Source organism: Schistocerca nitens, chromosome 5, assembly GCF_023898315.1.
Source record: "Schistocerca nitens isolate TAMUIC-IGC-003100 chromosome 5, iqSchNite1.1, whole genome shotgun sequence".
Taxonomy (NCBI): Eukaryota; Metazoa; Arthropoda; class Insecta; order Orthoptera; family Acrididae; genus Schistocerca; species Schistocerca nitens.
In genome coordinates, this window is record NC_064618.1 from 115699664 (window position 1) to 115717210 (window position 17547).

Sequence of the window (17547 nt, forward strand, 5' to 3'; positions counted from 1 at the left end):
GTCTTTTCCTTTTAATTTGGAATGTTAATTTTATCGATAGTTATTAAACTTCTTTGTATAGAACTTGGTTATTTTGTAGATCTAAAAATGAATCCAATATGTCAATAAAGTGTATTAAATTTTATTTTTTAATCTTCATGATTTTATTACAAATGGAAAGTACAAATAAAGTTATTTGGTCATTGGTAAACATAAAAAAGAAACTAACAATTAAATAAAAATTACAAAACCGAATTCACAAACAAAAACAGTAGTACTGATAATGTAAAAGGAAACAAATACTGTTTACAGAAAATAACTCAGAACATAGAAATTAAGTTATTAATAACTTGAATAAAAACCATTTAAATGTGAAAATCGTAAAAAAATCAAAAATGCTTCTAAATATTTTCATATATATATATATATATATATATATATATATATATATATATATATATATGACCACGATCAATCAACTATCATAAGCATAAAGATGAGTATTATCAAGAGACTGATAGTTATTGCCAAAAACATGTTCGTAAAATATATTTGAGAAGTACCAAAAATTACTACATTATGAAAAATATTAAAAACTGATCAAAATACAAAGAAGCAGAAAATTAATTTTATGTTTATTAATTATTCACATCCATTTAACTTTATATTGATATTGTGATAAAGGTTTAAATCCATCTTGTAATCCAAACTGTTCATTTTGTTGGAACCTAAGATAATTTTATTAATTTCAATTGTATATAATTCAGGTTTAAGGATGTAATTAAATTTATTTTCATGTTTTGTTTATATTCCATCGTTTAAGTAATTTTTAAAAATATCAAAGGTAATTTTATTTTTTTACAATGGTTTGTTGCTCCTTTAGAATTTATATATTCTTGATCTTGTACTTGATATGCACATAATTTTATCATAAACCATAGTGTTGTTACAAAATTTTCCACCGTTTACATCAATCATTTCCCCTAAAACTTTCGTGTTTACTTGCGCAATTTTATAAACATTATTCTTTGGATAATCACTTGCACCAAATTAGTTTGTTGTTGATTTTATTTCTTTATAAAAATCCTCGGTTTTTTTATTATAAATGAAGGAATCTGTATCCATATAAAAGTAATCAATATTTTACCATATTTTCCTTTCACTACATTATAATGCAAAATGTACATTTTATTTTTGAAATATCTGAAGCAGTCCTTCCAGTGTAAATTGGGTTATTGAATTTCACTATTTTTTCATATGAACTGCCACTAGATTTTCCTAAAATATGGTAGAAACTTCGTGTATTTTTCTGGGTTATTATTTTTATTTTAGTATTATATCTGATTCTAATATTTTGCGTCATTTTACCGAAAACAGAGTTATTCGTTAGTTTATAGGTTTTTTTCCAATTCTTTGGCTGCATGTTTTGCTCATGTCTGTATTAAAATCAATGTACAGGCTGTCCCACTCAAACCTCCCTGATTTCAAAGACTCAGTAAAAGAAACCACAGTAGATACAACCACAAAAAATGCACCACATTGTAGAGCATCTCAAGGAATTTATTTATTTATCATAAATACATCTCTACATGTGAACCATTTGTAGCACAAAGAATAACGAGTCTATATTCAATTTCTTCCCAACCTCTTTGTTACATTTCCTCTGTTATTGTTGCAATCGCATTAGTGATATGATGTCGCGACGTAGGAATTTCGTTCACTTTGATTGCATACATGTGGTCCTTCACGAATTCTCATGTGAAGAAATCAAGTTGCGTAATGTCACGTGAATGTAGCGGCCATGCAATGGGTCCTCCGCATCTGATCCAATGATTGGGATATTTCCTTTCCAGGATCTTGTGAGCAGCATCTTGTTGCAAAGCGATGTTGGCTTGCAAGTCTTGTATCTAAGGGTACACTAAATGCTCCAAATGTCCAGATACACTGACCCAATCACTGTTTGTCCCACAAACAAGAACGGTCCAACAATCGTGTCATGCATTAGCCTACACCAGACATTTAGTTTAGGGCTATTTGCACATGATCAATGAGAATGTGCGGATTTTACGAACCCCACATCTGAACATTATGCTTATTAACCCTTCCTGATGGATGGAAGGTTGCCTTATCTCAGAATAAACATCTTTCCTGGAAGCCAGCATCCATAACAATACGCTGCAGCATATCCACAGCAATTTGTTGTCAGCATGGTTTGACGTTTGACGTCAGATTTAGTAGAATTCGCACTTTTTAAGCACACATACGAAGACTCTGGTGAACTACAAGATGCCATGCTGATCGAGGTACATCAAGTTGCCCAGATGCTTGACGAAGTGACTAACATGGGCTTCTGAGAAACATTTGTGTGATGTCCTACACTGTCTCTTAAGATATTTCGTAGCGCGCACTGTCAGAATGTTTCAGAACAGTTCCTGTTGCCAGATACTTCCTATGCCATTCCTTAACTGTTTTCACATCAAGTGGATCATATTCATACACATGACGATAATTTCTTTGCACCATAATCGGCGATTCTGTCTCTGCAAACCACACTACTGCTTGCGTGTGCTGCTGTGGAGTCGCCATTTTCTCTTCATGCGACCACACTACACATTGGCTCTTCTGACACTGGAATATAAATTCTTTGAAATGCTGCATTTTTCGTTGTTGTATCTACTGTGGTTTTTCTCTCCAGCATCCTTGAAATCAGGGTGGTTTCAGTGGACACCACGAATTTTTGCAACCAATCTGTTTGTTCAAGTAAAGAGGTCTATTGAATTTTGTTTATTTTAATCCAAGACTTAGACAACAGTTAAGATTTCTGAAAATTTAAACATGGTTTTCTTTCTTATATATCATTGTTAATAGTTTATTTCCTCCTTTGGGAGGAAATGGCAAATACTTGTGTAAATCACGTAATTTATCTTCTAAAATAAATCCAAATTTATAATCCTGTGTTTTATCAGTATTAAAATTTTCTGTATCTATCATTTCAAATTTTTTTTAATAGTAAAGATTGAGCCCATTGCCAACTGTTTCAATCTTTGCATCCAAATGTGCAGTATGTGACTCTTTCTCTGGTTCCAAATTTTGCATATAATTATTATATGATATGGCATATCTTTTAATACTTCCTCCTAAAATACCATTTTCAGTAAATAAAATCATATGGTATTTGGATAGTATATCTAGTTCAATTTTAATTATTTTTAACATAGTATTCCAAGATAAACCAGGTGCAGTAAAATCCTAAGCTGGGTCAAGTTTATAAGGTTTAATACGAGTGTCTCTAAAATATTAAAAAATTTCTGCCAATTGTGCATGAGATTTAATATAAAATAATTTACTTTGTAAATTTTTAATGGTACATTATTTTCAAACCAATTCCATATAGTTATATTATTCATAAGAAATATTAGTATTATTAAGTCTACATCTACATCATACTCCGCAAGCCACGTAATAGTATGTGGCGGAGGGTACTTCTGCTACCACTATCTGATCACTCCAACAATGTTCCACTTACGAATAGTGCATGGGAAGAATGATTGCCGGTAAACATCTGTATTGGCTCTAATTTCTCACATTTTCTCCATGTGGTCAATATGCGAGATATATGTGAGGGGAAGTTATATGTTGTATAACTCCTGAAAAATGCTATTCCGAAATTTCAGGAGTAAATCGCTCCATGATCCACAACATCTCACTAGTAATACCTGCCAGAACAGTTTGTTTAGCATCTCCATAATGCTCCCTTTCCAGCTAAACGATCCCATGAGGAAATGCACCATTCTTTGTTGGATCTTCTCTATCTTCTCTACCAGTCCTACCTGACAGGGATTCCATATAGTTGAACAATACTCACGAATCAGGCGAACAAGCGCCTTATAAGAAACTTCTTTCATTGATGACTTACATTACCTTAAGAGTCTTGTGATATATCTGACTCTGGTGTCTGCTTTTCATTAAATTTCTGTTGTTACAAAGCGTTTGAGGTCCTTTTATAGATTTATCTTACTTCCTTGTCATTCTTTTCTTCGTTATTGAAATAATTGCAAGAGATATGGTCTAGTTATATTTGAGTAACTTTTTCTTTTAATTCATTTTCTAAATCATAATAACTTGATCCACGTTTTTCTTTACAGTATTTCTCCAAGTCTTGAAATACTATGGTATATATTTTTCTACTTTTATTTACATAAAAACCTACATTTTTAAAAATTAGTATTTTTACAGTTGAAATATACCTTTGAGTTTTTAAATGAAAATTTCTATCACTGGTATAGATAACCATGATTTGACAGAACTTAATTATAAAGTATTTCTTTGTTAGTGGCGATTGACTGGTCTTTGGCGAACAGTGTAGGAATGTGACAACTATACTAGAAAAATTTGTGAGATTTAAGCTTTTCTCATTACTCGAGATGTATTGGTTGTTCTTCAGTGTCATATTAGGTGTACATATTGGCATAAGTAACATATTACCCTCTTAAAATTAGTGTAATGGCAATTGTGAGATTTACATGTCTACAGCTGGTTACAACTTGTCATTGCTAAATTTGATCTGAATCAGCATATTAGCCGAGCAGAGTGACATTCATCGAGGACAAATGAAACAAATTACACTAATTTTAAGAGGGTAATATGTTACTTATGCCAATATGTACACCTAAAATGACACTGAAGAACAACCAATACATCTCGAGTAATGAGAAAAGCTTAAATCTCACAAATTTTTCTGGTATAGTTGTCACATTCCTACACTGTTCGCCAAAGACCAGTCAATCGCCACTAACAAAGAAATACTTTACAATTAAGTTCTGTCAAATCATGGTTATCTATACCAGTGATAGAAATTTTCATTTAAAAACTCAAAGGTATATTTCAACTGTAAAAATACTAATTTTTAAAAATGTAGGTTTTTATGTAAATAAAAGTAGAAAAATATATACCATAGTATTTCAAGACTTGGAGAAATACTGTAAAGAAAAACGTGGATCGAGTTATTATGATTTAGAAAATGAATTAAAAGAAAAAGTTACTCAAATATAACTAGACCATATCTCTTGCAATTGTTGATTATTTCAATAACGAAGAAAAGAATGACAAGGAAGTAAGATAAATCTATAAAAGGACCTCAAACGGTTTGTAACAACAGAAATTTAATGAAAAGCAGACACCAGAGTCAGATATATCAGAAGACTCTTAAGGTAATGTAAGTCATCAATGAAATCAGCATATTAGCCGAGCAGAGTGACATTCATCGAGGACAAATGAAACGAGATGGATGCTCAGCCCCAAGTGCTACGTCACATAAGGCAGCCAGAGGCTCTAATTTCGCGCCATTCTCAGTGGTAAACATCACTGTGTATGTGTTATCAATAGCGGTAACATCTGCTCACGAGAATTTCTTATACTGACCCAGGCAAATATATTGTTCTGTACAATGGAAACGATTTACTACTTTCCACCAAGTGAGAAATGCATTGGTTATGCTGACTATGTGCATGGCGGGTTTTGTTCATGCTGATGATATGCTTAAGCATTCTGGCGTTGTTATTGGTACCTACACACTTGGTATCGTCACAGACAGGGCAAATAGCGAGCCTGTGTTCCCAGCTACTACTGAGAGGGCAGACGTGGGTCAGCAATACGCACCCAGAGGTGCGTATGTTGCCGCAGCAACATCATCATACATCATACTCCGCAAGCCACGTAATAGTATGTGGCGGAGGGTACTTCTGCTACCACTATCTGATCACTCCAACAATGTTCCACTTACGAATAGTGCATGGGAAGAATGATTGCCGGTAAACATCTGTATTGGCTCTAATTTCTCACATTTTCTCCACGTGGTCAATATGCGAGATATATGTGAGGGGAAGTTATATGTTGTATAACTCCTGAAAAATGCTATTCCGAAATTTCATATTGCCATAAGTAACATATTACCCTCTTAAAATTAGTGTAATGGCAATTGTGAGATTTACATGTCTACAGCTGGTTACAACTTGTCATTGCTAAATTTGATCTGAATCAGCATATTAGCCGAGCAGAGTGACATTCATCGAGGACAAATGAAACGAGATAGATGCTCAGCCCCAAGTGCTACGTCACATAGGGCAGCCAGAGGCTCTAATTTCGCGCCATTCTTGTTCCACGAGCAGGCTACTGGGGGTGTTCACTTTCGATCTGAGGGTCGTCTCTGACGTCATCTCCTTCGTGACGACCTTCAGCATCCAACCCCTCAGATTCGTCATTTCAAATACTGCAGACACCTCTATTCTCAAAGTTACGACTGGATCTTTTCATTTTACATTTTTGGACTATTTGCAGTGAAAGTATTTCACATCATTTTCCACCACCCCTTATATGTTCAAAGACGTATCCATACTTTCTAACGATGTACTTAATTTGTCATTAAAAACGTCCATTTTTCGAGTGAAGTTTTTCATGAAACGTCTCATTCTCTATTGGGTCATTAAAACTTCGACACCATGAAGGTGGTGTGCAATGGGCGTTAAACTGAAACGTCTGTAAATGCAAATGACTACCATATCAGCACAACTGTATAAAGCATGTGGGAATAACATTGTCAATATTGAGCACGGATTTCTTGTCCAAAAATCACAGCTGAATGCATATATTTTTAGAACATCATTTTATGCCTCGTACAAGGATGAGAAACGATTGCCAGTAGGTGTCTGAATTCGAAAGCGGCAGGATAGCGCCCTTTCAAGACTGTGGATTATCAGTTGGGGAGAGATCCGGCGACCTTACTGGCCAACGTAGGGTTGAACAGGCACAGAGACTAGCAGTAAAAATTATTGTCATCCGGTTGGGCATTATCACGCTTAGTGCGGGCCCAGGATGGTTTGTCATCACAGGGAACAAATGGGGTGTAGAATATCGTCGACGTACACTGTGCTCAAAATGTGCCGTCGATGACAATCAAAGGGGTCCTGAAACGAAAAGAAGTGCACCCGAGGCCAACACTGCTGGTTGTCGGGTTGTTTGGCGGGAGACAGTCAGGCTGCTCTCCCAACACCATCTGGGGCGCCTCAAGGCACATCCTTGGTCTGCAGTTTCATTGAATAGAGCGGAAATGTTTTCAGTGATGAGGTCCGCTTGGAACTGAGCCCTGATGACCAACGGATACGTATCTGGAGCACCCCAGACTACGGTGAGATACCCCCTGAATGTCGCCCTCCTTACAGCCCAACAACAAGGAATGATTTCGTTTCATAGCATGTCCCATTTCTTGTTATTCGATTATACGGTTGCCATGTCTACAATATTCTACGTCCCGTTTTGTTGCTCTTTATGGCAAGCGACTCTGTCAACTAATATCAAGCCGAATAACAGCCAGCACAAGGATCAGAGATGCACCACACATTTTTATCTTGCTAAAATTGTGACGCTCTTTCTCTTCAATAAATAGTCCTCTTTTTCTGGAATTTTAAGGATTTGTGTGTCTGTACATGTACATCTCAACTGCCGATTTCCGTCTGTTTCTGGTAAGTCTTCCGCGGTGTGTCATTTTTTATTCTTAACATGTACACACATCAAAAAATGTTTTGCATCACCTCGGTTCCGAGAGTTCTAGAACCGAAAATTGGAATAGAGAGCAACATAAACATCATTTCCGCCCTTTTTATTGCTCTTGAAAACCGCACATTGCATGTTGTACCACCACACAGCGTGATCATCAGATGTGGTGGTCCAGATTGCTGTACACACCGGTACCTCTAATACCGAGTAGCACGTCCTCTTACACTGATGCGTGCCTGTATTCGTCGTGGCATATATCCACAAGTTCATCAGGGCACTGTTGGTCCAGATTGTCCCACTCCTCAATGGCGATTCGGCGTAGATCGCTCAGAGTGGTTTGTGGGTCACGTCGTCTATAACCAGCCCTTCTCAATTTATCCCAGGCATGTTCCACAGCGTTCATGTCTATAGAACACGCTGGCTACTCCAGTCGAGCAATATCGGCAGTCGTTCTAAAGGTGTGCACCATGGGGGCGCAAATTGTCGTCCATGAAGACGAATGCCTCGCCAGTATGATGCCGAAATGGTTGCACTATCGGTCGGAGGATGGCATTCCCATACCGTACAGCCGTTATGGCGCCTTTCAGGGCCACCAGCAGCGTGCATCGGTCCCACATAATGCTACCCCATAACAGCGGGGCAGAGAACCTCCATCTTGCTGCACACGCTGGGCAGTGTGCCTAACGCGTTCGCCTGACAGGGTTGTCACTAAATATGTCTCCGGCGATTGTCTGGTTGAAGACATATGCGACACTCTTCGAAGAAGGGAACGTGATGCCAATACTGAGCGGTGCATTCGGCATGTTGTTTGGCCCATCTGTACAGCGCTGCATGGTGTGTCGTTGCAAAGATGGACCACGCCATGGACGTCAGGAGTGAAGCTGCGCACCGTGCAGCCTATTGCACACAGTTTGAGTCGTAACACGACGTCCTGTGGCTGCACGAAAAGCTTTATTACACATTGTGGCGTTGCTGTGAGGGTTCCTCAGAGATATAATTCGCAGGTACCGGTCTTCCACTGCCCTTGAGCTGCCTGAGCGAGGCATGTCATCGACAGTTCCTATCTCTCTGTATCTCCTGCATGTGCGAACAACATCACTTTGGTTCTCTTCATAACGTCTGGACACTTCCCTTGTTGAGCGTCCTTCCTGGCACAAAGTAACAAAGCTCACGTAATCGAACAGTGGTATTGACCGTCTAGGAGTGAAATGGGGAAAGGAGAAAGTGTTGGGCGGAGCAACAGAAGAAGCACATCTACACTGAAGTTGGTGTGGAGTACACAGGCAGCACGCAGGCTTGAAGTACCATACTGAAAGACAACGCCTATTAGACGGAGGGGGTCCGACAGCCGATCAGTTCCAGACATTCCACGAGGAAGGAGGTACACAGCTTGTGTTGTCTGTAGTTCAAACATGCCTAGACGGTCAAAACTGCGGTTCGATCGCGTCCGCGTTGTTACTCTGCGCCAGGAAGGGCTCTCAACAAGGGAAGTGTCCAGGCGTCTTGGAGTGAACCAAAGCGATGTTGTTCGCACATAGAGGAGATACAGGGAGACAGGACCTGTCGATGACATGCCCCGCTCAGGCCACCAAAGGGCTACTACCGCAGTGGACGACCGCTACCGACGGATTATGGCTCGGAGAAACTCTGACGGCACATGTTGTGAATAATGCTTATCGTGAAGTCACACGACGTCGTGTTACGACTCACTGTGCGCAATAATAGGCTGGATGATGCGCATCTTCACTTCCGCTGTCAACGGCGAGGTCCATCTTTGCAACCACTACACCATGCAGTGCGGTACAGATGGGCCCAACAACATGCTGAATTGACCGCTCAGGATTGGCATCACGTTCTCTTCACCGATGAGTGTCGCATATGCCTTCAACCAGACAATCGCTGTGTACGTGTTTGGAGACAAACTGGTCAGACGAACTCGTTAGGCACACTGCCCAGCGAGTGCAGCAAGGTGGAGTTTCCCTGATGTTTTGGGGTGGCATTTTGTGGGGCCGGCGTACGCCACTGGTGGTCATGGAAGGCGCCTTAATAGCTGTGTGATACGTGAATGCCATTCTCCGACCGATAGTGTAACCACATCGGCAGCATATTGGTGAGACATTTGTCTTTATGGACGACAATTTGCGCCCCCATCGTGCACATGTTGTGAATGACTTCCTTCACCATAACGACGTTGCTCGACTAGAGTGGCCAGCATGTTCTCCAGTTATGAACCCTATCGAACATGCCTGGGATAAATTGAGAAGGGCTGGCTATAGACGACGTGAGGGATCTACGCCGAATCGCCGTTGAGTAATGGGACAATCTGGACGAACAGTGCCTTGATGAACTTGTGGATAGTATGCCACGACGAATACAGGCATGCATCAGTGCAAGAGGATGTGCTACTGGGTATTATAGAGGTAAAGGTGTGTACAGCAGTCTCGATCACCACCTCTGTGTAGTGGTACAACATGCAATGTGCGGTTTTCATGAGCAATAAAATGGGTGGAAATCATGTTTATGTTGATTTTTATTCCAATTTTCTATATAGGTTTCAGAGCTCTCCGAACCAAGGTAACGCAAAACTTTTTTTGATGTGCGTATATTGCCGCTATATAACCCCAGTTCTCCAACAATTTTAAGCACTTCTTCTTCATAGTATACAGCATAAGGAAAATTATTAAAATTTCGTTATTTTCTATCTTGCATGAATTTGCAATTTTAGTAGCCAGCAGATCTGTCACACTGGCATTGCTCTGCGACTAGTGACTCCTATGAAGGTTACGAGTTGGCTTCTGTTCACCTATCACTTTCGATTCACAATGCAGTGTACCTCCAACACTCACCTCTTTCTCGCCTTGAACAAGATTTATATACGACATGATTTACTTGATTTTACGTCTGAGTTTTATGCTATCTGAAACCTCAGTACAGCCTGTAGTTTATGCATTATTCAAGAAAAACGTACAAAAGTGACCTTCAAACGTGTTTCTCTTGAATAATTTTAATACTGTGTCCTCCACCGAAACAACATTCTAGTACAAAGTGTAACTTCGTCAAATATCCTACAAAAACGTCCTGTTCATTTTTTCTGAAGGATTAATACACCAATTGAAAAAAAATGCAACACCGACAAGGAATTTACGATACAAACGAAAGTAGGTAGACGTGTTTCTACATGTGAACAGGAGCTGGAATCAAAGTGACGAAACGAAATGTTTTTATCGGTTGCTGCAGCGATATTCGAAGCCAGACGGCTTATATCGTGTATTCCACTGACCTCGAACAACCACCAACTGTCAAGCGATAGCTCGTTGGACGGCGGAGTGGAAGTTTATTACGTTTTCTGACGTGACCTGGTTCTGCCTCGGAGCCAGTGAGGGACGTGTGTTGACTAGAAGGAGTTGAGGGCCAGCAACTAACATATTTGAATGCTTGACATGCAGAACCTACATCTGGAATTTTGGTCTGATTTGCGATGTGGTATGACTGCAGGAGAACTTTCGCGGCTATCCCACGCACAATAACTACACATTTTTACGTCAGTCTGATGATTCGACTTGATTTCACGCTGACCGGCATTCAAGGCTGTTTATTAGCAAAACATGTCGCGCCCTTTTAAATTGTGCAACCCACTATTTATGTAAGAGGCATGCTACGTTTAGAGCTTTCCTAAGAAACGCAATAGCATATGGCACCAGGTTTTGAAGATGAATACAAAAGCTCTGGAGCCGCAAGCATATGAGCAAAAAAGGAGAGAAATCTCGCCAACTACCACGTTTTGCAGGGGTAGTGTACCTAACCACTATGTGTAAGAGAGAATGCAAAGAAATTTCTTACTCGATAGCTAGAGACTCTTTAAATAATCGAAATATCTCCATTTAATGTAAAACTACAACTCTTTACTCGTACAGCGAATGCACACGCAAGGTAAGTATATTCTTTTGAGGGAACCACTGAATTACTGCCTTCGAAATGCGGAACGGTAGTGGTAATGAATGAAGGTAAGGTCTGCCGAAATTAAGAATATTCCCCATCGGTTACTCCTACGTACCCTAATTTCACGTGGTGGCCTTGTGAAATGGTTGACGCAACACGGATGTCAATTTCTCTGTGTTACTCGTTATTATTCAATGGGATATATACATTGGTGAGCCAAAACATTATGACCACAGGCTTAATAGCTTGTTTGTCATTTTCGGAACGAAATACATCACTGATTCTTCATGTCAGGGATCCTACAGACTTTTGGTAAATGTGTGGAGGGACGTGGCATCAGAAGCCTACCCACAGGTGACGTAAATCGAGTAAATAACGGGCCGCTGATTGGCGGACTTAGTGATGGCATCCGATTGTGATATTCCAGCACCACATGCTCACGGCATCTGGCCTTTAGCTGTCTCACAATTTGGCCCACGTTAAGGTGTTACTGTCTGAACCGTCCAATCTGTGTACACCTGACTGGTGAAAGATGTTAGTTTTTCTGTATATTGTGCGATAATCAACGAAGAATGTTCACAGTCAAAAAAGATACACGACCTCTACATTTTGGATAAACTGATGCCGCTCTGATGCTAAAAGTACCATAGTGGCATAACACGGCAACATCTGATGTTGCATTTAGATCCTTTTTCTTGCAGTGTTGTTTTACACATTTTTTTATAACTACGAAAAGTTCAGTTTATTGTGGAGTACCTACTTGATAATGTCTAACCCTGACATGCATTTAGCTTCTGACAGTGGTAATTAAACTATTACCCACAGCCAGCCATCCTGATCTAGCTTTTCTGTGATTTCCCTAATTCACTTAAGGCAAATGCCTAGTTGGCTCTCTCGAGAGCGTATGGCCACTTTTCTTCCCCACCTCCACTTACGGACAGCTTGCGCTCCGTCTTTAACGACCTCGTTGTCGAAGGGTCGGTAAATATTAATGTCTTCCTCGAATTTAACGATTAATGGCAAAATTAAAATGTACTTTCTTATGTTGATTTGGATGTGCAGGTGTCTTTCTGGTAAATACCAACGGCGTGTTTCCCAGTTTCATTATTAATTTTCATATTTAGGAAATCTGAAGAATCAGTAGTATCTATCTCACTTGCAAATTTTATTTTCCCGTGTAAATTATTAAACTGTGTAACAATTTTGTTAATGACAGCTACATTATATTATATTAGCAAAAGCCTATCATTGGAATACATGAAGTTAATAAATAATTTTAAGTGCCATGTTAGGAATTTCACGGAAAAACCTCTTTTTCAGATGGTTGCTAAAATGTATGCTAGGAAGCCAGAAAGTGAACTCCTAAAGTGAACCCATCTTTTGGAGGAAAACTTCCTCACTGAATGCAAGGTAATTATGTAAAAAAATTTGAGACAGGTGGTAAGTTTGTCAATCTCATGCGTAGACAATGTATTCTGTGCAATTAAATTTCTTGTTATGGTTTCTGTCGTAGCCTCAGCCGATGTATTTGTGTATGTGTTAACTATATCCGATGATACAAATTACATTCCTGTTGATATTGGAGCATTACAAATACTGTTAACAAATTCGTAACTATTTTTGACTGAATACCGTTACTTTATTTTATTTATTTTAGTAAATGATTTGAGAGACTTTTCTGAAAATGCAATTTAGAAAAATTATTACAATGGAATAACCAGTATTAAGTAAAAACACTTACGAATTGGATAACAGTGTTCTTGATGTACGAAAACAACAGAATTGCAGTTTTTGTCGTTGGTCGTAGTGAACTTACTAAGAAATATACCGATTGATGCTATGGTTGTAATCATCACTAGAAATTTAATTGCAAAGAATAGATGGGCTATAGATCAGATTGAACAATTTATTAGCCTACTGTTCCTAATATTCAAATAAAATTATTTGATACTGAATTAAGAAGTGTACCTCCAAAAATTGGATTAAGTATTCGGAGTCCTCGTTCTCCACCACTACCACACCTATCCATTAAACATATGGAAAACTGGATTTTCAGTGAAGATCACGACTCGCCACTTAAAATTTTTGATTACTTTAGGTATGTAGATGATACACTACAATGTAGATGATACAACATAGCTAACCAGTTTAATAATTCACATGCGGAAATAGAAATCGCGAGTGAAATAATTGCTAATAATTAAAAAAAATTTTGTTTAAAAAATTAGGAAGGAAATGGGAAATACACCATTGGTATTTTTTTAGAAAAACACCTGCAGAGATCGTGTTCTACCTTGTCACTAAAACCTCTCAAGCCAACATAGCAGAGAATTTTGTTTTTAATTTTGCCACGAGCCGTATTTTAATTAACCAGTATCAGAAGCTGAACGCAAACCACAGTTAGACGTTATTAACCAAATCACAGATACTAATAATCACCCATGGGATTAAGTAACAAGTACTTACAAAAAAAGTGCAAGGAAATGAATCAAAATACAACATCAAATGTGAACAACACAGTAAAAGTGAGGGAGAATAAATCTGTAAGGTGACCTTACTACAGTACTGTTAGCATAGGTGGGTATCAGTTTTTAAGAAATATAAAGTTGCTATAACTTTTCCGACTGTGAACCATCTTGAACATTTATTGCCGCAGAATATAGAAAAAACTACCGTATTTCTCCTATCAGGTGTATACAGAGTGGGTGTTCATACTGTAATGCCTTTTATGCGGGCGAAAGTTGGAGACGGGTCGAGGTCAGATTCTGTAATCATATGGCACTGGAAAGAATGGACGTGGCTGACATATCTAAAGCGCCGCCCACCTGCCTGACCGGGGACACAGGTGTTGAGAATTTTTGATTTTAGTGTTTACTGGAGGAGATGGAGATTATTTGTCATCTGAAGCCTACTCGTGCTTTCCTGCTCAACGAACAGCGATAAACATCCATTATTTGTGAGTATTTTGAACACCATCTACTGTAGAAGGCTTGGTGAAGACCCAGTCGGGACGCATTCAACCAACTTCTTTGCTTTATTGGTATTTCACCGCCCTCGCCCCGCATGGGGGGGATGGGCTGCCAACGGTATAGTATCACGCTCTTCATCCAAACACATTTACAGAAATTAATAAAGAAATGATAAAACGTATTTATGGATGGAAAAAGTTATGAAGAGATAACTACACATACACAGAGTGTTTCTTCTTCGTTGAACGCTTTAAACGGAAATAAAATATGTTACAGGTACAGAGAAAAAGACAAAACTGGACACTTAAAATTTCAAAATGAAAATGAAACGGTGATGATAGTTAAAATGTAACACATTACTTTAATTAAACGGCCGAAGGACCTGAGTTGCGTGAAGAAACTGTGGGGGGGGGGGGGGGGTTTAAACATTTGGATGATGTTAGTTTTAATTTATAAGTCTTTGGGTGGTATGTGTAGGAACAGCGTAGGCAACAAGACGGGTAAGGGGAAGGGAAGGGTGATTCATTAGTAAGAAAAGAGGAATGGAGGGAGTGAAAAGGTGAGGAAGGAGAGAGGGGAATCCTTGATGTGGAGAAGAAATAGGAAGAAAAAGCTGCAGCTGGTAGGTTGGATGAATATCGGTTGAAGTAGACTAGGGATACGATATAGACTGTCTGTGTGTAGGTGTAAGGACAGCGGGAATGTTTGTATTAGCAGGGCAGCACTTCAGAGTTGGTGATCAGAGAGGAGCCAATAGACTTATTGGAATATATGCAGACAGAATAGGAAATGCAGAAGTGTACATGAGGATGGGTGGAAATGTGATGAGACGGTGGGGGCCATGTGTGTGTGTGGGGGGGGGGGAGGGGGTGTAAACGGATTTCAAAAGCGAGACGGAGTGCATGGTGTCCGAGGATTTGGAGGGGCGTGCAACATTTGCATAGCAGAGGATTAGATTAGCACTGTATAGGTGTGGAAAATAGTGCAGAAGTGTAATCCCCACTTTAGTAAGTAGTTTTAGTCTAGTGTGGGCTTCCTGTATGTCAGGTACCAAAGTTTCTTGCTGGGCGAGTCTTAGTGTATTCGTGATAGGATAGTCATAAGTGGTGAGGTGGAAGTCATGGAGACAAAAGGTGCAGATGTTTCATTCTGCAATTAATGAATACGGTTTGAAGAAGTTGATCTTGAGCAGCCATTGGTTGCACCAGGATGTAAACTGATTGGAGTTGATTTGGAGGGATCTTCAGGACCCCTGAGAGTAGAGTAGAGACAGAGAAAAGCGGTGTCATCAGCATACCGAAGGAGATGGACTGGTTAATGTTGGTATCAGTATGTCGACTTTGTAGAGGAGATAAAAGAGAGGAGAAGGGACAGAGTGTTGGGGCACAACTGCAGTGGTATATAAGATATGGGAATGGACATTTTTTAATGCTGACAAAGGATGGGCGAGTAGATAGGAGGGATGCAATAAGTCAGACATAGCTAACTGGAAGTGTATATGTCTAGAGTTTGAAATGCATAGAAGATGAAAAAAAGATGAATAGCCAAAGAAAGAATAACGTTCTACGAGTCGGGGCGTGGAATGACAGAAGTTTCCAAGTCGTAAGGAAACTAGAAAATCTGAAAAGAAATATGCCGAGGCTTAGTCTAGATATAGTGGGAGTCACTGAAGTGAAATGGAATGAAGACAAGGAATTCTAGTCAGATGACTATAGAACAATATCAACAGCAGCGGAAAACGGTATAACGTGACTAGGATTGGTTATGAATACGAAGGTACGGCAGAGAGTGTGTTACTGTGAGCAGTTCAGTGATGAGACTGTTGTCATCAGTATCGACAGCAAACCAATACTGACAACGATAGTTCAGGTATACATGCTAACGTCTCAAGCGAAAGATGAAAAGATACCGAAAGTGGTTGAGGATACTGAACGGCGAATGCAATATGTAAAGGGAGATGAAAATCTAATAGCCACGAGGGATTGGAAAGCGATATAATGGGAAGAGGTTAGCTAAAGGCTTACAGGAAAATTGAGGCTTGGTATTAGGAATGAGAGAAGAGAAAGACTAATTCCGTTCTGAAGCAAATTTCAAATAATAATATCCAATAGGCTGTTCAAGAATCATAAGAGTAGGATGTATACTTGGAAAAGGCCGGTAAGATTTCAGGTAGATTACATCATGGGTAGGCAGAGTTTCCGAAATCAGATACTGGATTGTAAGGCGTACGCAACAGCAGGTATGGATTCAGATCATAATATAATAGCGATGAAGAGCAGGCTGAAGTTTAAGAGATTTGTCAGGAAGAATGAATACGCAAAGAGCTAGGACACAGAATTACAAAGGAATAAAGAGATACGCTTGAAATTGTCTGAACCTATACATAATGCGATAAGAAATAGTTCAGTAGGCAGTTTAGTTGATGAGGATTGGGAATATCTAAAAAGGGAAATCACGGAAGATGGAAAGAAAAACACAGATACGAAGAAACCATATCTAACAGGAGAAATACTTCAGTTGATCGATGGAAGAAGGAAGTACAAAATGTTCAGGGAAGTTTTGGAATACTGAAACACAAATCACTTAGGAATGAAATAAACAGAAATTGCAATGATGCTGAGGCGAAAGAGCGGCATGACAAATGTGGAAAAATCGAAAAATAAATGATTGTCGAAAGACTAACTCAGCATATATATAAGCAAAACAACCTTCTGTGAAATTAAAAGCAAAGATATTAACGTTAAGAGTGCGGATGGTTCGCCCTGTAACTAATGAATGCGGTTTGGAGGAGTTGATCTTGAGCAGCCATTGGTTACATCAGGATTGAAGTTGATTTGAAGGGATCGTTGTGGTTCCTGGAGGGTAAGGTAGAGGTAAAATGCAGAGGAGAGAGCAGATAGGAGGAACGAGTACACTGAAGGCTCTATGAAGGGGAAGACTTGTCTGATAGCGTGATAGAAGAAAAACCAGGAGTCGATATAGAAGAGATAGGGATCCAGTATTAGAAGCAGAGTTTAAAAGAGCTTTGGAAGACTTAAGATCGAATAAGGTGGAATGGAGAGATAACATTCAATCAGAATTTCTAAAATATTTCGGAGGAGTGGCAACG